At 41.4% G+C, this 23,141-nt stretch overlaps 1 pseudogene; it reads right to left on the bottom strand.

Moving 5' to 3' along the window:
• Positions 1 to 18,242: 18,242 nt before the first annotated feature.
• Positions 18,243 to 21,930, bottom strand: LOC117513074 (annotated as a pseudogene).
• Positions 21,931 to 23,141: the final 1,211 nt, after the last annotated feature.

Genomic DNA, 23,141 nt, shown 5'->3' with positions numbered 1-23,141 from the left:
TGTTAATGGTTCATCTATGGACTTCTTGAAGCGCGGCCCTGTGAAGTGAGCGGCATGCGTTGGGCCCTCTGTGCGTAGGTGTCACCTTCGGCTCTGGATGTCTGGCTGTTTGCTTTTTGCTCTTTGACTCCAGAGATGCTCACGAGGCTCGAGCAGCTCATCGGCAGGAATTAGAGCAGCGTCTGTGATTGTGCTGATGTCTGCAAGGGGCTTGGCTGGAGATTAAGCCCAATAAAAATGTGTGATTTGTTGCTTTCATATTTGGAAGATGTCAGCTTCAATTTGAGCTAGCACGCTGCCTTGAGGCGGGCTGGGTGACAAACATGAAGGATGCACTGATGAACTGCTGGCAATCAAGTGTTAGTTCTCTCATCCAATATATGATGGCAATGAAAAGCTCCATGCACAGCTTTCGCCACGGCTTGTCCTGGTTAACGCAATCAGCTTTTTGAAATACGAGGGCTGTCCGTAAAGTATAGGTCCTTTTTATTTTTTTCAAAAACTATATGGATTTCATTCATATGTTTTTACGTCAGACATGCTTGAACCCTCGTGCGCATGCGTGAGTTTTTCCACGCCTGTCGGTGACGTCATTCGCCTGTGAGCACTCCTTGTGGGAGGAGTCGTCCAGCCCCACGTCGGAATTCCTTTGTCTGAGAAGTTGCTGAGAGACTGGCGCTTTGTTTGATCAAAATTTTTTCTAAACCTGTGAGACACATCGAAGTGGACACGGTTCGAAAAATTAAGCTGGTTTTCAGTGAAAATTTTAACAGCTGATGAGAGATTTTGAGGTCATTCTGTTGCTTTAAGGACTTTTCACGGTGCGAGACATCGCGCAGCGCTCTCAGGCGCCGTCATCAGCCTGTTTCAAGCTTAAAACCTCCACATTTCAGGCTCTATTGATCCAGGACGTCGTGAGAGAACAGAGACATTTCAGAAGAAGTCGGTTTCAGCATTTTATCCGGATATTCCACTGTTAAAGGAGATTTTTTTAATGAAAGACGTGCGGACGGGTCCGCGCGTCGGGACGCAGCCGACGCGGTGCGGCGGCACAGGAAAAACACCTCCGTGTTGATAACCATTTGTTAAAATCCAGTTGGCTTTTGATGGCTTTCAGTGGAGTGAGTATATGAGAAATTGTTTATCAGCTGGACATGTTCCAACTTGTCCTTAAGGCTTCCAACAGAGGTGTTTTTCCTGTGACGGAGCGTCGCGGTGGCTGCGAGCCGACGCTGCAATCCGCCCGCACGTCTTTCATTAAAAAAATCTCCTTTAACAGTGGAATATCCGGATAAAATGCTGAAACCGACTTCTTCTGAAACTTCTCTGTTCTCTCACGACGTCCTGGATCAATAGAGCCTGAAATGTGGAGGTTTTAAGCTTGAAACAGGCTGATGACGCTGCCTGAGAGCGCTGCACGACGTCTCGCACCGTGAAAAGTCCTTAAAGCGACAGAATCACCTCAAAAATCTCTCATCAGCTGTTAAAATTTTCACTGAAAACCAGCTTAATTTTTCGAACCGTGTCCACTTCGATGTGTCTCACAGGTTAGAAAAAATTTTGATCAAACAAAGCGCCAGTCTCTCAGCAACTTCTCAGACAAAGGAATTCCGACGAGGGGCTGGACGACTCCTCCCACAAGGAGTGCTCACAGGCGAATGACGTCACCGACAGGCGTGGAAAAACTCACGCATGCGCATGAGGGTTCAAGCATGTCTGACGTAAAAACATATGAATGAAATCCATATAGTTTTTGAAAAAAATAAAAAGGACCTATACTTTACGGACAGACCTCGTAAATATCACACATAAAGGAAGAAAATTTGATTTTGTTTGCATCTTATTACTGCGACCAGTGAGGTTACAGTACGATTTCACTGGTGTCCATCTGTTTGTCTGCTCTGTTGTCAGAATTACACAAAAATAAAAGGGCACATTTCATGGAATTTCCTAAAAAACATTAGGACTTGGCACAGACACAAATATATTTTGTTGTGGAATGAGATTTAGAAAAAGCACTGCTCATGTATTATAAAGGAAATCTAAACAGACACTGAAAGCAATTTTAATAATTCAATTCAATTTATTTGTACATCACGAAATCACAACATAAGTCACCCCAAGGTGCCACACAGAAGTAGGTGTGAACATGACCAACCCCATGAGCAAACACATCGACAACAGCTGTAAGGAAAAACTCCCTCAGGAGATTTTTCATTAGAGGAAAAGAACCTAAAGCAGACTCAGACTCAGAGGGGTGACCATGTGCTTAGATTGCTCATTGTGTCATACACAACAGCTGGTTAGGGCCGCTTCACACGTACTCTAGCTGTAGCATTTTGAATTAACTGAAGGCTTTCAGGGAACTTTTAGGACAACCTGATAATAATGTCCCTTGTTTATTGCGGGAGTTACGTTCTAAAAATAACCTGCGAAATCCACGAAGTAGTCAGCGCTATTTTTTGCAATTATAGATGTTTTAAGGCTGTAAAACCCCTCACTACACACTTTATACACTTTTCTCAAACAGGCATGAACATTTTCTCACTTTTCTCTCCTGTGTAAACACTCTCTCTCCCTTCACTCACTGCCTCCGGAGGTACGGATGCGGGACCCGCAAAGAATCCAAGTCCTCTCTCGGTGGCCACGGAGCTCTGTGGCTGCGGTCAACATCTGCATCAAAACAGCGAGTGTAGTCTCTGGACCTGTTGCCAGATTTGGCGCAGCTTCGCACCGCAGACAGGGGGGCGGTGTGAGTGGCCCGCTGCTGCGTTTACCGAGCCCGCAGACTCAGTAAGCACATCGGAGGCAGTGAGAGCAATCGCAGTGATGCTGACTGGTGCTGTGACCGGCCTGCCTGATAAGGACGCAGAACACAATGCGGTGTTAAAAAAAAAAGCATGCAAAATTGCACAAAAAAAAATCTGCGAACCTGCGAGGCCGCGAAAGGTGAACCACGTTATAGCAAGGGACCACTGTGTATATATATATATATATATATATATATATATATATATATATACACACACAAATTGTATGTGACAGGAGGATCTTATTTATCACACTTCTTTGACATTTCTTAACTTACTTTAATGCAACATATAGTCTACCATAAATGTGAAAACAACTTCAACATGCTCCTCTTAATACTAGGACTAGTGAACTCAACCCAATCTCATGTCATTTCATGATGGCGTCATGAAAACTAAATTAATCTATGGTTTGTGATACTGTCATGAAAAGTGCCACATTTGTGGGCAAAATGCGAGGTGATGCGAGGCGGTGGGGGCGGGGAGTCTGTGGGGGTTATGATTAGGGGAAGGGTTTGAGTTAGAAATAGCAAAATGAAAAAAAAGTGTCTTGAAAATGTGACTCATTTAGTGATGGATCACGAAAAAAAAAAAAACGTGAGTGGACCCTACGACTAGTGGACTAGCAGGAAGTTCCTGAAACTGGGACAGTGTGACCTCAGGTGAAATCCATTTTCAATATTACTTTCATGCTGATGAACCCATTTTTACAAAATTTGGGTGTAAATGTTGTGCGCCTGCACAATGAGATTCATGAAGCAAGAATCAATAATCACTGACAGCAAGGTGATATTTTTTTAAGTCAACGTTTAAACTCTTAAAGGTAAAAAGAATGGATGAGTGAATGAATTAAAAATAATCACAGGCTGGATGGACTATTTAAGATTCTGTAAGTTTGAAAATACCTCCTCATGCATTATAGCTGAAGCGCTGCACCCCAGCTCACAGACTTTAATCCTTTCTGCAAGTGCTTCATCAACCTTCATCCTTTTTGACAAGACAGAAGTTTCAGCATGTATGATTAATAAGATACAAATGTGCAACTGATATTTGATAAATGGCTTTGGTTTCATATTCATGATGTACAATGAATATGCAGCACCAGGAGCTTAAAGCCTACTTGATTGATCAAACGCATTCCATTCATCACTTATTGTGCTTAATTAGCATATTTGAAGCATTAAGCGTGGAGAACTATGGGCTATTTCAAAGATCACAAATACGCACATTTCTCTGTGTCAGAGAGTTCATAATTCATTAAGGTGCTGAGATTATTGTTGGTGGCGGAGAAAGAGATGCTGATTTCTCCACAAGAAGAAAGAGGAGCATAAAATGTTCTTTCCTCTGAGGGGACATTATGACCTGAGGACTTTGGGGGAGAATGTGGCTCATTATGTGACTATAGGTTCTAAAGCTGTTCATTAAGCACACAAGCTCATCATCACCCTGCTGCTGCTGCTGCGTGATGGACACTTTGAAGGCTTCTTCTCCCTCCGATGGTTTACAGGCCACATGATGCAGAGAATCTGTGACACGGGACAAAGCGAAGTCAGGCACGTTGGAAATGTTTGGCGTGTATCCAAGCAGGCAAATCCTGATGCACATTTGTCCCATTACAGCACATCAGCATCAGGGAGACGCCCGCCCGTGCAAGCACCGAGCGTGCACTTATTGGTATTTGATAGCACGTTTAAGGACAGATTGACGAAGGGTTTGTAGATGTGAGCCGACATGGAGTTTTGCTGCGGTTGGATCTGCAGTGCAAGTGTACTTATGTGCATGATTTGATTTTTCAACTGAGCTATTAGAAATATTTCAGAAAGTAACTCTGTGACGGAGAACTGGGATGTTTGTCAAACCTCTTCTTGGTTTGTGACATTTGGAAATTTTGCAAGAGTAGTAAGGGATGTTTTGTGCTTTCATATTTAAACGATATAATATGGTCAAGAAAAAAAAAGACATAATAAACAAGAGCAATTGGAGATTTCTGATGTCCACCGATCCAGATCACCTCCAAAATTCGGTGGACTCTTCTATGGCCTAAAATCTATTTGTGGTGAAAATTTGGTGTTAGTTTTGACGTAATCTTTCAAAGCCTGTATAAAGTGAAATCCTTAGCCAGAATCCGGATCTGGATTACCTCCAGAATTCAGTGGAGTCTTCCATGGCTTAATATCTATCTGTGGTGCAAATTTGGTGAGAATCTGTGAAGTAGTTTTGGCGTAATCCTATAAAGTGATAACTTGATCCAGAATCCGGATCCGGATCCAGATCACCTCCAAAATCCAGTGGAGTCTTCCATGGCCTAAGATGTATCTGTGGTAAAAATTTTGTCAAAATCTATGCAGTAGTGTTGACACAATCCTGCTAACATAACAGACAAATAAATGAATAAACAAATGCCAGTGATTTTATTATGTCCTTGGTGGACGTAATTGTATTTTGTTCTTTTCACAGTTTTTACTGTTGTTGTATGCAGATTTATCACTTTATCACACTTTAGGCACCCTGTACTTTTGATTATGTAGGACTCGGCCCAGTCTCACAATTTTTTGTAATACTACATCACAAAATGTGTCAAATTTCCGTGGCATGGTCAACTTTAGTTCACTGTTTTTAACGCTACCCATATCACCACAAATTTCATGATAACTTCACGAAAATGTAGCATATTTCATGACAACATCATGAACTAATAGATTTAATTGCTTGTCATAATGCCATCACAAACTGGTGTGAGATGGGGTTGGTGGGGTTCTATTTTCCACCCGGCACAAAGTGGATTCCACCCCATGTGGTTGTCACTTTTGCACCCAGTGCCCACATTCTTTAAATAATGGATTTGTAAAAATGCCGAGCTGGTGTGTTCTAATCACATATTGTGCCTAAAACCTCTAAAATCCAGGTCTAAAGTCCAGCGCTGTTTTTCAAGAGTGCAACACTCAGATGCTCCTTACATGAACAGGTTCATGACAAATGCACACTCTGCACAGAGGGATGTGGCATACCCTAAAATATCACCATGAAAGTGACTGGAACACAATGAAATAAAGGTAAGTTGTGGAAAAAAAAGGAACCATATTTCAGCGCCCCTTTTATTCATAACCATGGCATTAAAAATGTAGTGTTTGATGACTTTAGGTGATTTTGGTAGAAAATAAACAACTATAATGGTCATGGTGGGGTTTCTTTTGATAAAAAAGTATTGCTGTCAGGACGGGCGACAGCCCGTCACCAGGGGCAGCTGGACACGAAATACAGACTCCCAGACTAGGCTTAGGTGTGGCGGAAATCATGGTCTTTATTCCAGCATCAGGTTTGGTACACATCAAATCAAATCAAATCAATTTTATTTATATAGCGCCAAATCACAACAAACAGTTGCCCCAAGGCGCTTTATATTGTAAGGCAAGGCCATACAATAATTATGGAAAAACCCCAATGGTCAAAATGTCCCCCTGTGAGCAAGCACTTGGCTACAGTGGGAAGGAAAAACTCCCTTTTAACAGGAAGAAACCTCCAGCAGAACCAGGCTCAGGGAGGGGCAGTCTTCTGCTGGGACTGGTTGGGGCTGAGGGAGAGAACCAGGAAAAAGACATGCTGTGGAGGGGAGCAGAGATCAATCACTAATGATTAAATGCAGAGTGGTGCATACAGAGCAAAAAGAGAAAGAAACACTCAGTGCATCATGGGAACCCCCCAGCAGTCTAAGTCTATAGCAGCATAACTAAGGGATGGTTCAGGGTCACCTGATCCAGCCCTAACTATAAGCTTTAGCAAAAAGGAAAGTTTTAAGCCTAATCTTAAAAGTAGAGAGGGTGTCTGTCTCCCTGATCTGAATTGGGAGCTGGTTCCACAGGAGAGGAGCCTGAAAGCTGAAGGCTCTGCCTCCCATTCTACTCTTACAAACCCTAGGAACTACAAGTAAGCCTGCAGTCTGAGAGCGAAGCGCTCTATTGGGGTGATATGGTACTATGAGGTCCCTAAGATAAGATGGGACCTGATTATTCAAAACCTTATAAGTAAGAAGAAGAATTTTAAATTCTATTCTGGAATTAACAAGAAGCCAATGAAGAGAGGCCAATATGGGTGAGATATGCTCTCTCCTTCTAGTCCCCGTCAGTACTCTAGCTGCAGCATTTTGAATTAACTGAAGGCTTTTCAGGGAACTTTTAGGACAACCTGATAATAATGAAATACAATAGTCCAGCCTAGAGGAAATAAATGCATGAATTAGTTTTTCAGCATCACTCTGAGACAAGACCTTTCTAATTTTAGAGATATTGCACAAATGCAAAAAAGCAGTCCTACATATTTGTTTAATATGCGCATTGAATGACATATCCTGATCAAAAATGACTCCAAGATTTCTCACAGTATTACTAGAGGTCAGGGTAATGCCATCCAGAGTAAGGATCTGGTTAGACACCATGTTTCTAAGATTTGTGGGGCCAAGTACAATAACTTCAGTTTTATCTGAGTTTAAAAGCAGGAAATTAGAGGTCATCCATGTCAATGTCATGCCGTCTAATAATACTGCCTAAGGGAAGCATGTATAAAGTGAATAAAATTGGTCCTAGCACAGAACCTTGTGGAACTCCATAATTAACTTTAGTCTGTGAAGAAGATTCCCCATTTACATGAACAAATTGTAATCTATTAGACAAATATGATTCAAACCACCGCAGCGCAGTGCCTTTAATACCAATGGCATTTAAGATCGAAGCATTAATTAATGGTAGGGCTTCCTTGAGCAGCCTGGTAGGAATGGGGTCTAATAGACATGTTGATGGTTTGGATGAAGTAACTAATGAAAATAACTCAGACAGAACAATCGGAGAGAAAGAGTCTAACCAAATACCGGCATCACTGAAAGCAGCCAAAGATAACGATACGTCTTTGGGATGGTTATGAGTAATTTTTTCTCTAATAGTTAAAATTTGATTAGCAAAGAAAGTCATGAAGTCATTACTAGTTAAAGTTAAAGGAATACTTGGCTCAATAGAGCTCTGACTTTTTGTCAGCGTGGCTACAGTGCTGAAAAGAAACCTGGGGTTGTTCTTATTTTCTTCAATTAGTGATGAGTAGTAAGATGTCCTAGCTTTACAGAGGGCTTTTTTATAGAGCAACAGACTCTTTTTCCAGGCTAAGTGAAGATCTTCTAATTTAGTGAGACGCCATTTCCTCTCCAACTTACGGGTTATCTGCTTTAAGCTGCGAGTTTGTGAGTTATACCATGGAGTCAGGCATTTCTGATTTAAAGCTCACTTTTTCAGAGGAGCTACAGCATCCAAAGTTGTCTTCAATGAGGATGCATAACTATTGACGAGATACTCTATCTCACTTACAGAGTTTAGGTAGCTACTCTGCACTGTGTTGGTATATGGCATTAGAGAACATAAAGAAGGAATCATATCCTTAAACCTAGTTACAGCGCTTTCTGAAAGACTTCTAGTGTAATGAAACTTATTCCCCACTGCTGGGTAGTCCATCAGAGTAAATGTAAATGTTATTAAGAAATGATCAGACAGAAGGGAGTTTTCAGGGAATACTGTTAAGTCTAAATTCACAGAGAAACTCATAGTAACGACCAGGTGGACGATAGATAACAACAAATAAAACTGGTTTTTGGGACTTCCAATTTGGATGGACAAGAATAAGAGTCAAGCTTTCAAATGAATTAAAGCTCTGTCTGGGTTTTGGATTAATTAATAAGCTGGAATGGAAGATTGCTGCTAATCCTCCGCCTCGGCCCGTGCTACGAGCATTCTGGCAGTTAGTGTGACTCGGGGGTGTTGACTTATTTAAACTAACATATTCATCCTGCTGTAACCAGGTTTCTGTAAGACAGAATAAATCAATATGTTGATCAATTATTATATCATTTACTAACAGGGACTTAGAAGAGAGAGACCTAATGTTTAATAGACCACATTTAACTGTTTTAGTCTGTGGTGCAGTTGAAGGTGCTATATTATTTTTTCTTTTTGAATTTTATGTTTAAATAGATTTTTACTGGTTATTGGTGGTCTGGGAGCAGACACCGTCTCTACGGGGATGGGGTAATGAGGGGATGGCAGGGGGAGAGAAGCTGCAGAGAGGTGTGTAAGACTACAACTCTGCTTCCTGGTCCCAACCCTGGATAGTCACGGTTTGGAGGATTTAAGAAAATTGGCCAGATTTCTAGAAATGAGAGCTGCTCCATCCAAAGTGGGATGGATGCTGTCTCTCCTAACAAGACCAGGTTTTCCCCAGAAGCTTTGCCAATTATCAAATTATGACTGATTACACATGTAATCAGTCAGTGTGACAGAGGTACAAACAGGGTCAGTTTTTCAACTTCAATTTAATTTAAATTTATTTTCATTTATATAGCGCCAAATAACAACAGAGATGCATCAAGGCGCTTCACACAAGTAAGGTCTAACCTTACCAAGTGATACAGACATAAATTACAGAACAATTCACAAAACAAATATAGAGGAAATGCTGTTGGTGCACAAGACAGGAGGGTCTCCAGCACAGGTACTACACCCATCTCTGGATGGAGCTGCACCTTAAACAGAGAGAAAAAACAGAATCAGGCATCAGAAAGACAACAAATACTGTATAATTTGTCAGCATTAATCAACAAGAAAAACAGAAGAAATACTAAGGTGATCGCCGGCCACTAGCCCTAAGCTTCAGTAAAAGAGCCATAATTTAGGTAAAGTTGAGGCCGCGGCACGCTCCGTTTACTAATAAAATGAATTAAAAGAGTAAAAAGCGCAAAACAAAACTATACCAGTATGCCCCATTCATATGAAAGGGAAAATAAGTGCGTCTTAAGTCTGGACTTGAAAGTCTCCACAGAATCTGACTGTTTTATTGACGTAGGGAGATCATTCCACAAAACAGGGGCACGATAAGAGAAAACTCTGTGACCCGCAGACTTCTTATTCACATTAGGGACACAAAGTAGTCCTGCACCCTGAGAACGTAAAGCCCGGGCCGGTATGTAAGGTTTAATTAAGTCAGCTAGGTAGGGAGGTGCCAGTCCATGAACAATTTTATAGACTAGTAGCAGAACCTTAAAATCTGATCTCACTGGGACACGAAACCAGTGAAGAGATGCCAGAATGGGTGTAATGTGGACAAACTTTCTGCTTTGTGTCAAAAGTCTGGCTGCAGCATTTTGAACCAATTGGAGACCCCTAATGCTAGACTGTGGTAAACCAGAAAATAGAACATTGCAGTAGTCCAATCTAGAAGAAATGAACGCATGGATCAGGGTCTCAGCATCAGCCATAGACAGGATGGGACGAATCTTTGCTATATTTCGCAGGTGGAAGAAAGCAGTCTTTGTAATATTTCTAATGTGGAGGCCAAAGTACAATGAAGGATCAAAAATTACCCCAAGGTTCCTCACTTTGTCAGTGTGATGTATGACACACGAGCTGAGGCTGAGTGTTAACTGGTCAAATTGATGCCAATGTCTCACTGGAACAAGAACCATCATTTCAGTCTTATCAGAGTTTAAAAGTAGGAAGTTTCTAGACATCCAACTTCTCAGTGCTGCAATGCAATCTTCTAAGGATTTTATGTGAACGAGATTCACATAAAGGGTCAGGCTGAGATGCAGTCATAAACGAGCAGGGTTCAGAGGCACGAGCAAACGCCGACATCCGGGATGAGGCAAGAGGCATGGCTGAAGACAACAGAGCAGGATTTGTAACACGGCAAGACAGATATCAGGACTATGAAGGGTGCTGGAAAGTGTACGAGACAGCAATCTGGTGAGGAAGTGAAGGACTGTTAGGTTTAAATACAAGTGGACTAATTAGTGTGAAATGAGGGACAGGTGGTGTCAACGAGGAGCACGTGAGGAACAATCTAGAAGGGGGCGTGTCTAGTGAACAAAGATTACACACAGTCAAGATTGTGAGGAGGGGAGTGTACAAACTGAAGTGATGTAATACACAAAGAAACGTGAGCTGGTGCAAGAGTGGGAGTGAACGAAAACACAAAGCAGATATAAACAAGGTGGGAGACAAAGACATGGGGCAGGTGCAGTGATGTGAACATGATAAGCTGAGTGTGAGGAACAACGGAATGTAAAACTACAAAAACAGAAACTGAAATCAAACATCAGCATAAGCACAAAAGAAACTACATGAGAACTGATCAGGAAATCAATACTAAAGCGCAACAGATAACAAACGAGAAGAACAAAATCAACAAGTGGTAAACAAAGAAAACACAAACTGGCTAAACAAAACAAGAACAGAACTGGACAGTGGCTAGAGTATAAAAGTAGCAAAGAAACAAAGTAAAATAGAAGATAGAATAAACAAGTCATGAAAATAACAATAAAACAAAGCTCGGGCAGAAGGAGATGAACTAAATAAAGAGGCAAAATAAGGACTGACACCTAGATCAGGGCCGGGCATGACAATTGTTTACTCATTGTTTTGGTTGTTTATTTTATTTTGATGGACGTTAACTGTAATGTTTGAAATAAAAACTATAGATTACTGAATGTTTTGAAGGCTTTGTTTTTCTAAAAAGTAGTATTTGATGGATGTCATGTTGTTTAAGGGGCAGCACGGTGGCTTAGTCGTTAGCACTGTTTCTTCACAGCAAGAAGGTCATGGGATCGATTCCCACCTGTGGCGAATAATTAGTCTTAGTGTCTGTCCCTCCGTCTGTCTGTGCTCAGTTTAACTCCATTTGAATTAGGCCCCATTAAAAAAAAACACATTAGTTTATTATCCTTGACATCAAGAAAAAAGTGATGAGGGAGTGCAGATTTTTATTTTATTTTGTATTTATTACACAGTGTTATTTCAAACCTGAAAAACGGCACATACAGCACCTGCACACCAACTGAGGAACTGACAATATCAGATATTTTTAAAAGAAATCCAGTTTCCATGTTGAATGTCGTCAGTGTGCTGCATGCTCGTAGCGTGATAAACAACGCATGTAAGTTTCAGGCCCGACTCGGTAAACTTTGGCTGTCTTCGGCCAAAGTGTTCTCACCCCCTAGTGGACGTGCCAATTCTTGCGCCAGCTGTACCGCCATCAATGAAACTTGCCAAAATAAAATAAAAAAAAATTGATGTGGGCCGATTTTGGTATGTGGGCCAGGATGATAACTAATGTTTTTTTGTTTTTTTTAAATGGGGCCTTACTGCCAGTGTTTTCAAATTCACAGGGAACATTCTTGGGACACAGACCTTAGACAAGATCAAAGATGGCTAACCTTGACCTATTTTAAGAGGTCAAAAGGTCACATTCTGTTTTCTATTTTTATGCTCATATGGCTGAGGGTATTTTAGCACTGCGTTATATTTAATATTTGTTGATAAATATTAGATATTTAGCAGGTTTCATTATTTTGAATAGTGTTTGGCACATTAAATGTGCCTAAAGCTATTGCACACTACTGCAAAGTCAACATTTATCACATTGACACCCACACAACACTGAAACTAAACTCTCTGTGTGTGTGTGCATAATCAGTGTGTGTAACTGCAGAAAGCAGGCTGTGTTCTGTAATTAGCTGTGACACATCAGCTATACTGTGCGATTAACTGTGTTAATAAGCAAACATTGGAAATGAATTCATTTAAAGCATCAAAAGAATTGCGGGTTAATTTGGCTTAATTGGCTGTGAGGCGTTACCTGATCAGGGTTTATTAACTGCTGCCTATTACAAAGCTCCGTGTTCATTTGAAAAACAACATCATCTGATTTGTGTTCTGATTTTCCATCCACGCTTCATGCAACTACCAAGATAATAATGTTATTAACTCTTCAACATTTACACTTGTGGAGCATTTTTTGCATGAACAACCTGATTTTGACATATCAGACAAATTTATTCTCATAGGCGACCAACTCTTTGTGAATGTTGGGTTGATTGTTTTTTTTTCCTCCTTTGATGGATATACTTTTATTTTGAAATCTCCACAAATTCTCAACAATAATAATGGATAAATGCTCCCCATTTGTGAGAATATCTTTAAATTTCATTTAATGAACACAACAAATAATATTGTCATCGTTTTCCTCAGAGGAGCAGAGAACAATGCTGGCATCAACACAGAATTAGTCGCTGCTCTAAAACATAATGGCCCTACAGACAAATTGGAGATCCGTCGGTGAAGAAAGGCGCTAAATAATTTATAGCTTTAATCTGCTCACTGAGGTGTGTGGTCTTTGACAGTAATTATAAATGCAGGCAGAAATTATAGCTGAATACTTTAACTGCATTAGGAGTCATCTGATGAACAACGTGATTGCTGCTCATTTCCAACAATAGGGGGCAAGTTGGTGTCACAGCATTCAAATCAGCACAGTGCACGCGCGCTTTTCCCCCCATTTACCATCAAATGTCACTCGCCTGTTAGAAAATACACATTTCATGGGCGGTGGTAATTGTGACTTGATTGCTTGAAAAAAAAAAAAGATGAATTGCATAAAATGTTTATGAATTTAGGAGGCAATTATTTTTAATAGCCTTGAAATAATAGAGCTGGAGGAAATATGTTTAATTGTTATGATACCATCTTGCGGCAACAGCAGAGGCAGTGGCAGGAAAGTAATAAAGTCTGACAAGAAAATATATCTGTGAGGTGTATCTAAAAGTCATGGTGTTAAAAAAAGAGGGGGGGGGGGGGGGGGGAGTGCCGAGTGGTGTGCAGCGAGGAACTCTATGGATTTAAATGATATGCACAGTGTAAAACACTAACATCAGGTGTGATTTTTATTTTCTTATTGTGCAGAGTAAAATATTTTGTAGGCATGTAGAAAATAGGTTCTGTTTTTGTTTTTTAATTTCTTAGATTAACTAGGCAACAACAAAAAATAAGCTATTTTTAAATGAATAAACAGTCTAACTGTAACGGAGGCCAGCAGGTGTCGCTGTGCAGATGTAGTTAGTAAAACCTCACTCCCAACAGCCCAAAAGGATTCTCTGGTCACAAGGCCAGAGCCCTGGCCGACTGAGAGTCCGACTCCCATGCCGGAGCTTGTGAGTTCACGTCCCGAGGGGAGCGAATGGGCGGAGTCATAACAACACAAGGCAGAGTGCAGCCGCTACATAACAACGATAAAAAGAAATTATCTGAATCAATGTGTGATCCGGTGTTGCAAACAGAACTCTGCCCCCTAAAAATCGGTTCCCCCTGTCTTCACTGAGCATGTGTCATTTTGGAGCGTCAGCGGTGATTCATTGATTATGGCCTCGTTTCTGCTTAAAACGGCATCATTTCTGATTAAAACTGACTTTAGAATGATTTTAGAGGTTTTACTTTGTCATCTGATGCTTAATAATCACATTATTCCCTTTGATCGCTTTGGGTGTAGCGCGTCAGACTCAGAGTCAGATTTCTGTCTGATCGCTTCCTCTGTCTTTTTTTTAGGGAATAACCCTTGTGTCTGATGATTTGCGGACATTCATGCTTGATTTTATAGTCGCAAATTCAGTTTGGACATGAATATTTGTGACTGTAATCCACACACGTAAACACTGTACCCTCACAGAAAGATGCAAATCTGTACTGGATTTGCTGTGTTGAAGTGAATCATTCAAAAGACTTAAAATTCCCAAAAATGTTTGCAGAACACCACATACTGCACAGTGCAGAGCTCACAAAGCAATACTCACCCCCTGCATGCCACATGCTTTGCTTGTATGTACTACATACAACCCCAATTCCAATGAAGTTGGGACATTGTGTAAAATGTAAATAAAAACACTCAACAAAATTATAAACGCAACACTTTTGGTTTTGCTCTCATTTTGTATGAGATGAACTCAAAGATCTAAAACTTTTTCCACATACACAATATCACCATTTCCCTCAAATATTGTTCACAAACCAGTCTAAATCTGTGATAGTGAGCACTTCTCCTTTGCTGAGATAATCCATCCCACCTCACAGGTGTGCCATATCAAGATGCTGATTAGACACCATGATTAGTGCACAGGTGTGCCTTAGACTGCCCACAATAAAAGGCCACTCTGAAAGGTGCAGTTTTATCACACAGCACAATGCCACAGATGTTGCAAGATTTGAGGGAGCGTGCAATTGGCATGCTGACAGCAGGAATGTCAACCAGAGCTGTTGCTCGTGTATTGAATGTTCATTTCTCTACCATAAGCCGTCTCCAAAGGCGTTTCAGAGAATTTGGCAGTACATCCAACCAGCCTCACAACCACAGACCACGTGTAACCACACCAGCCCAGGACCTCCACATCCAGCATGTTCACCTCCAAGATCGTCTGAGACCAGCCACTCAGACAGCTGCTGGAACAATCGGTTTGCATAACCAAAGACTTTCTGCACAAACTGTCACAAACCGTCTCAGGGAAGCTCATCTGCATGCTCGTCGTCCTCATCGGGGTCTCGACCTGACTCCAGTTCGTCGTCGCAACTTCGCACAGCCATTGAAGAGGAGTGGACCAACATTCCACAGGCCACAATTGACAACCTGATCAACTCTATGCGAAGGAGATGTGTTGCACTGCATGAGGCAAATGGTGGTCACACCAGATACTGACTGGTATCCCCCCCAATAAAACAAAACTGCACCTTTCAGAGTGGCCTTTTATTGTGGGCAGTCTAAGGCACACCTGTGAGGTGGGATGGATTATCTCAGCAAAGGAGAAGTGCTCACTATCACAGATTTAGACTGGTTTGTGAACAATATTTGAGGGAAATGGTGATATTGTGTATGTGGAAAAAGTTTTACATCTTTGAGTTCATCTCATACAAAATGGGAGCAAAACCAAAAGTGTTGCGTTTATATTTTTGTTGAGTATATATTCAATTGAATACACCACAAAGACAAGATATTTAATGTTCAAACTGATAAACTTTATTGTTTTTGTGCAAATAATTGCTCATTTTGAAATGGATGCCTGCAACACATTTCAAAAAGTTGGGATGGTGCAACAAAAGACTGGGAAAGTTCATGAATGCTCAAAGAACACCTTTTTGGTAACAGGTGAGTGTCATGATTGGGTATAAAAGGAGCATCCCCAAAATGCTCAGCCATTCACATGGGGTGAGGATCACCACTTTGTGAACAACTGTGTGAAAAAATAGTCCAACAGTATAAGAACGTTTCTCAACGTTCAATTGCAAGGAATTTAGGGATTCCATCATCTACAGTCCATAATATAATCAGAAGATTCAGAGAATCTAGAAAACCTTCTACACATAAGCGCAAGGCTGAAAACCAACATTGAATGCCCATGACCTTCGACCCCTCAGGCGGCACTGCATTAAAAACCAACATCATTGTGTAAAGGATCTTACCCCGTGGGCTCAGGAACACTTCAGAAAACCACTGTCAGTTAACACAGTTCGTCACTACATCTACAAGTGCAAGTTAAATCTCTACCATGCAAAGTGAAAGCCAAACATCAACAACATCAGAAACGCCGCCGCCTTCTCTGGGCCCGAGCTCATTTGAAATGGACAGATGCAAAGTGGAAAAGTGTGCTGTGGTCTGATGAGTCCACATTTCAAACTGGTTTTGGAAATCATGGACGTCGTGTCCTCCGAACAAAAGAGGAAAAAGACCATCCAGATTGTTACCAGCACAAAGTTCAAAAGCCAGCATCTGTGATGGTATGGGGGTGTGTTAGTGCCCATGGCATGGACAACTTACACATCTGTGATGGCACCATCAATGCTGAAAGGTACATCCAGGTTTTGGAGCAACACATGCTGCCATCCAAGCAACGTCTTTTTCAGGGACGTCCCTGCTTATTTCAGCAAGACAATGCCAAGCCACATTCAGCACGTGTTACAACAGCATGGCTTCATAGTAAAAGAGTGCAGGTACTAGACTGGCCTGCCTGCAGTCCAGACCTGTCGCCCATTGAAAATGTGTGGCGCATTATGAAGCGCAAAATACGACAACGGAGACCCCGAACTGTTGAACAACTGAAGTCGTACATCAAGCAAGAATGGGAAAGAATTCCACCTACAAAGCTTCAACAATTAGTGTCCTCAGTTCCCAAATGCTTATTGAGTGTTGTTAGAAGGAAAGGTGATGTAACACAGTGGGAAACATACCACTGTCCCAGCTTTTTAGAAACCTGTTGCAGGCATCCATTTCAAAATGAGCAAATATTTGCATAAAAACAATAAAGTTTATCAGTTTGAACATTAAATATCTTGTCTTTGTGGTGTATTCAATTGAATATAGGTTGAAGAGGATTTGAAAATCATTGTATTGTTTTTATTAACATTTTACACAACATCCCAACTTCAGTGGAATTGGGGTTGTAAAATTATTGTCTCTCTCTATATTGATTAAATAACTGCGTTAACATAGAGGACATAATTATCTTTGAATTTTTATTTTTTGCGTTTTTATCTGAAAAGGGGGACACCAAATCCCACCAAATTCGTAACACACAGCACCTAAGTATTATTTTGGTAAAAATAAACATAAATCACTTCAACTAATTTATCTGAATTTAATTCTTATTTGATGGGCACACTGTAAAATTAATTTCCCCCCATAGACCAGTGTCTTAATCGCTCAGTACGGCTGCAGAGCACATGCCAAAAATGTGGTGTTGAATGTAACCCGTAGTATCCCACTCTGTTTATGTTTAAAACCCATGATCCTAAACTGCTAATTTAATCAATAAATAAAACTCCATTTGTGTTGTTTGAAAGCACCACTCTTGAGAGCCTTAAACCCACGGGGAGATCGAATTTAGTTGAACAATAAAGTACCAGTCATCAATTATTCGCTTTATGTTTGTTTCGCGCTCGACTCCCAATATAGCTGCCAAAAATAGCACTCTGGGGCTTTCCCGTGAACCCATCCAAAAAAAGTATAACATGACTTATCTCCATAGTAGATTTTATGTTTTCCCCATGGTCTGTACATTCATATCTTAACGTCTATAGGACCTTTCTAGGAAATTTAAAAATTGACCTTCATGTCACATATATGTGACCTCTTTTCATGAAATGACTCATATATAAAATGAATCTACTGTGATGAAACACTTGAGCTAACTAATCAACCTCTGTATCGAAGAGCAAACATCTCAGTTTACACAAGTAACTGACAAACATGATGCATGAAAAATCAAGTCCAGTTATCTCCCTCTGAAGATGTCGGACTGGAATGACACTTTTTCATATGGTGTGCTACCAATGTGCGACTTTTCACTTAAAGCCACAAGATCATTTCGTCGGAGTTGTGCTTACAATACTCGCGGACAGACGTGTGGACAGGGTGATCCCTATTTACTCCCCAAACCTTTGATGATCTCTGGAGATACAAGTAAAAATTAAAAGACATTTTTTGAGCTGAGTGGCTCTTCAAAATTTTTACAATCGCAACCAACTTGCAAAATCTGCAAACATTTAAAAAGACGTCTTGCAAGATAAAATGAATACAAGCTGGTACCAAATGTTAACTCTTTATTCGAATAAGTAAAGAAAAAAGGTGCAGGTATCACAGGTGTCATCTGACTTGTTGATAATCTATTTTTGCATGATTTTTTTTGTTTTGTTTTTTTGTAAAACATATGAACACATGAATGTCCTTGATTCTTCACTTACTTTTTGAGTCATGTACAGAATTCGTCTGAGTCCAAACTGGTGATTAAACGTTTATTAAAGTGCTTTTTTTTCCTTTCTCTTCTATCATTGCAACACAAAACATCTTTACATAGCAATACACTGTACAGTTCTGCATGTTTGTTGTGGTCATGTTGATGCAGGCGTGCTGCATCGCTAAAGATGTAAAGTACAATTACTTCTTTTTTCCCTTTGAAATACCATTGAAACTTGACATATACAAATAAATAGTAGTCATAGCCAAGGCTATTGCATGCAAACATCAGCAATTATGTTTCTTCAAGCAGTAATACATTTCATTACTGGTGATGCATTTGCGCGGGGTGCAAAAGTGTCTCTTATACGATGCCTAACCAGTGTGTCTTTGCTGAAATGCTTTAAATGTCATAATGATGCACACTACACAACGCTAATTGAAAAATGGCTGAAATAACTGACCCGTGTAAGAAAATTTAAAAACAAAGAGAAAAGAAAGAGTGACAACAACAGGAAAAACTAGTCCTTGTCCATTTCCACATATTGTGAATGGTTATCAGGGGATTTGCTGTGAGTTTTACTCAAATGGAGTTTGACTGCGTGATTGCTTGCAAATGTCCTACAGCAGAGCTTACATTTGAACTTTGAGTCAATGTCATCCTCCGTGACAAGCGCCTCTGTGGCTCTGACTGCAAGGGCCTTCGACAGTTCTGGCTCTTCTACCTTCGTCTGGTGCTCCACCGGCATCTTGCACATGTCCTTGATTTGAAACCCAAGATGGGATTCCAGGTGGGAAATGAATGTAGTTGGCGATCTGAACTGGGATGCACAGTCATTGCAGTAGAAGACCGGATGGCCAGTGTCCATGTTCTTTAGAAATTTGGTCCCTCCAGTTTTCCTCAGTTGGTATTTTACATTTGCTAACCAATGGCTTATGGTGGTCATGGACAATCCAGTAAACTTGGAGATGTGCATCCGTTCCTGAGGGCCAAGGTCTGAGAGCAAGTATTTTCCCTCAGAGGTCTGGAAGAGGCTGGAGGCAAACTGAGCTTGCAGGATGAGAAGATGGCGCGGATTCCAGTTTGACTGTCGACCTTTGCGTTTGTGTACGGCGTATAACTCTGCTGACACATCCTCGAAGCGTCTGACGTCTGACTCCAGTTTCATTGTTGGGATCCTCGATGGTATGGAGGGTTTGGGGGTTGTGGCTTTTGGAAGGACCTTGACCATGTCGGCGATGTCAGACAGAGCGTATTTCTGCGGCACTGGAGCAGACGGCTGGAGGACTGAAGAAGTCGACTTGCTGTGTTTAGATTTCGTCAGGTCTATTGGCTGGTCGTCACTAACAAAGAGGAAGGTATTATCCGGCCTATTTTGTATCGGATTACCCAGGACTAAAGCTGGTTTTCGTTACGGTTCATGTCACCATAAATAGACGAGGTGTGAGACAGTTTATCTACTCTTGAATTATGGGCTTGTTTGCTTTGCCCAGATGATTGTTGAGAACTGACTGCAGCGCACTAAGAGGGTTTATGCCGAGTATATCCGGAGTGTCACTGAGTATATCTGATGTTGTGCTGCGTCCGTTGGTGGCACAGGGACTGGGAGTCTTGCCTCTGTCTGAGAAATCTGGGCTCAACTTTCCTTGATCATGTCGCACCCTTCATTCAAACAGTCTGCGTCCAGCTTTGAAGAGGAAGAGGAATCATCCTGACAATCGCTGTCATCATTCTCCAGATCAAACTTATATTCTGAATTACTTTACCATCGCTAATGCCGACCATTTCTTTTTTTGATGTCCACAGTTTGATGCTGAGCCTGGGGAGCCTCAACCCCCACGGCGCCGTGGAACATCTTCCCCTTTGGGGCAATCGGCCTCAGCTTGTGGTTAAAAGTCTGCTTTAGCTGAGTAGGCGGGGAAGCAGAGAGAGGAGTGTTTTTGATGATCCCAGAGAGCTGATAGGCGGCGTGGATGCTGGGGTAGGCGCTCCAACTTGGAGTCCCTGTTTGAGCTTTATTAATGGCAGAGGCCACTGTGTTGGCTAATGATTTAAGGATGTCTCCTCCACCGCCTGAGTCCTGTTCAAGATCCTCCTCACGGAGATAAGGGTACTTAACCGCTCTGTTACCTGCCATTGTTCCTCACTGTCCTGCTTGTCCATCTTTCACTTCAGTTTCTTCCATTTTGTCAGATGCACCTTCCCTTGGCTGTCCTTCTCACTGCTCCCAGAGGAAGAATTTTTGAGACATCTTTTCTCCCTCGCATTCACTGGCAGCAGACTCAGCTAAACCCTGCATCTTCTCTATGGCCAGCGGGTCAAGAGCTAGCTGTTTACCCTTCTTAGAAGCTGAGTTTGTGACCTTAATGAAGTGTCCGGTGACCATCATGTGGGTGGTGAGCTGCTGAAGGGTGTCGTGGGAACTTCCACACTCCATGCATTTAAGAATCTGAGACTTGCACGTCTCAAACTGCCAGTGTAACTCGCTCCATTCTGATAGCCGTAGCGGTTACTGTTAGCATTTGAAATGGCAGCGGCACGCTGTGCCTCCGTGAAGCCCGATACGCCGGTCGTAGAGTCGGGGGAACAAGGTCTTGCGGTCTCAAAGGCCCGTTTCTTTGCTGGTGGCAACAATTTGGGAGTGATTACGGGTATTGGTTCTTTTAAAGGCACTTTCTGATAATGTTTGGTTTTAATCATATGGACGCTCAAATCCTGAAGTGAATCGAATGAATGACCACAGAACATGCACTTTAAAACTTTTTGGGCGTCTTCTTTTCCTTCCATATCTTGCAAATTGCGTTTCCTTGATTTAGAAGACGAGCTGGAGGAATTGCTCTGCTTGCTGTGGTTGTTGTCTTGGTAATGGCCGCTCTTGTTCATAGTGGACCGTGAGCTCCACCAGGGTGTCATAAGCGGCGCTGCAATCCTTACAGCGGAACCGGCTGGCACCTGTGAACACCGAACCGCAAGGTTTAGTGCTTTGCCTGTACAGGTGGACGGAGCTGAAGAGGTTGGGTTTGGACACGGGCTTTGGGGACAGTGTCTGCTGCAAGGTTTTGGACAGTGCGTCCTGGTGCCAGTCAAATTCACTCTTGTGCTTCCGTTGGTGCTGTCACAGTTGGCTTTGCTGGTGTTTTTGCCCATTTTCAAGTCCACTCCGATCCCCGTCCAGTAGGACTCGGAGAGAAAGTTTGCATAGGCTGCCCTCATTTTCTCCAAACTGTTGCTCATGTCCTCTTTGTGCTTGGAGCTGCAGCTCTCTTCATCCCTCTGGCTCTCAAGTGGTGAGGAGGTTTTGAAGTCCGAGAGTCTGTCACTGCTGTCACTAAGGCGAGACTCCAGCTCTGCCTCCTGGTTGGAAAGCACGCTAGTGGGAGAGTTCTGGTTGCTGTAGGTGTTCGTGCTCTTATTGTCCAGCTCTCTGTCCCTCAGACCTTTAGGGCTGGTCTTCTCCGAGCTCTCCTCTTCAGTTTGAGTGTCATTCTCTCATCTTCCTCAGTGACAGAATCCTGTTCAACAGCATCTTCAATCTGGCATGTACACTAGAAAGAAGAGATTTCAAGATTAATTACAATGGTATACCTGATTTAACAGCAGTAGAATAAGTGGACAAACCCGTGAACACAATTTATGTCACACAATTCAGTTTAATTCAGTTTATTTTTACAGCCCCAAATCACAACATCTATGTCCCAAGGCACTGTACACGAGTCAGGTTTAACTTTACGCAGCCCCTGACCAAGCACATTGGCAACAGTAATCAGGAAAAATGCCCCTCAGGTGTTTTTTTTTTATTATAGGAAGAACCTCAACGCAGATCAGAGTCAGTGGAGCAACCATCGCTTTGGTCATACTAACGAAAACAAAACAAAATAAAACAAAAGCAACCAAAAAACATGACCAAGACAGAAATGTGGCAGCTAAGCAACCATAGAGTCCAGTGATTGCAGCGACCAGCGGCTCAATCAATCCAGATGCATGATTACCCCCCCACCCAAAAAAATCACCAATTGCATTTGACCCACTCAGATCACTCAGATCACTAATATCATGATAGTAACATTTTTCAGCATTTGCAATAATACTACACATTCTGTGCAATAATACTTGTACACTTGTGTCCTACATATTACAGAACATTGCTTCTGCTTGTATATAATGTAATCTATTCTACTGTATATATTCTTGTTCCTTACAGAAACTGACTTCCATATTTGGTAATTATTTTTTCTTTTGCCTTATTTTTGGATACTTGCACTGTTGTTGTGTGACTGTCCGTACGCTGCTGTACATGGTAAATTTCCCTGCCGTGGACTATTACAGGATTATCTTCTCTCATCTTATTTTCATGAAAACCAGCAGCAAATTTTGTCCTGTTGCATTTTGGGATTGATAAAAGCATTTTTAGGAAACTTGCTTAAACATTTGGTCAGGAATGTACTTGACATATTTAGATGTGAATATGGTAAAGGGGAGAAACATGAAATTAAAAACAATAGAACAAGAACACATACCTCACAACAGAAACAATTCACAAAATTGAAGGTTGTTCAGCTCCTACTGTATAGTCAATTGACCAGACATTTTTTTTTTTTTTTTTTTTTTTTTTACTGACAGTGAATGAGGGACTTATGTTCTAATCTGTAACTAGTTTGTTGATGACCCTTTAATCCAGATCATATCATCTGGATCAAAGGTCAAACAGAATTTTTTTTGTCATTTGCAAATCATGAAAAAGCTAAAAGATT

The sequence above is a fragment of the Thalassophryne amazonica genome, chromosome 6 (assembly GCF_902500255.1).
Source record: "Thalassophryne amazonica chromosome 6, fThaAma1.1, whole genome shotgun sequence".
NCBI classification, from domain to species: domain Eukaryota; kingdom Metazoa; phylum Chordata; class Actinopteri; order Batrachoidiformes; family Batrachoididae; genus Thalassophryne; species Thalassophryne amazonica.
Note: the sequence above shows the minus strand (reverse complement) of the source record. Positions and strands in the feature narration are given on the sequence as shown.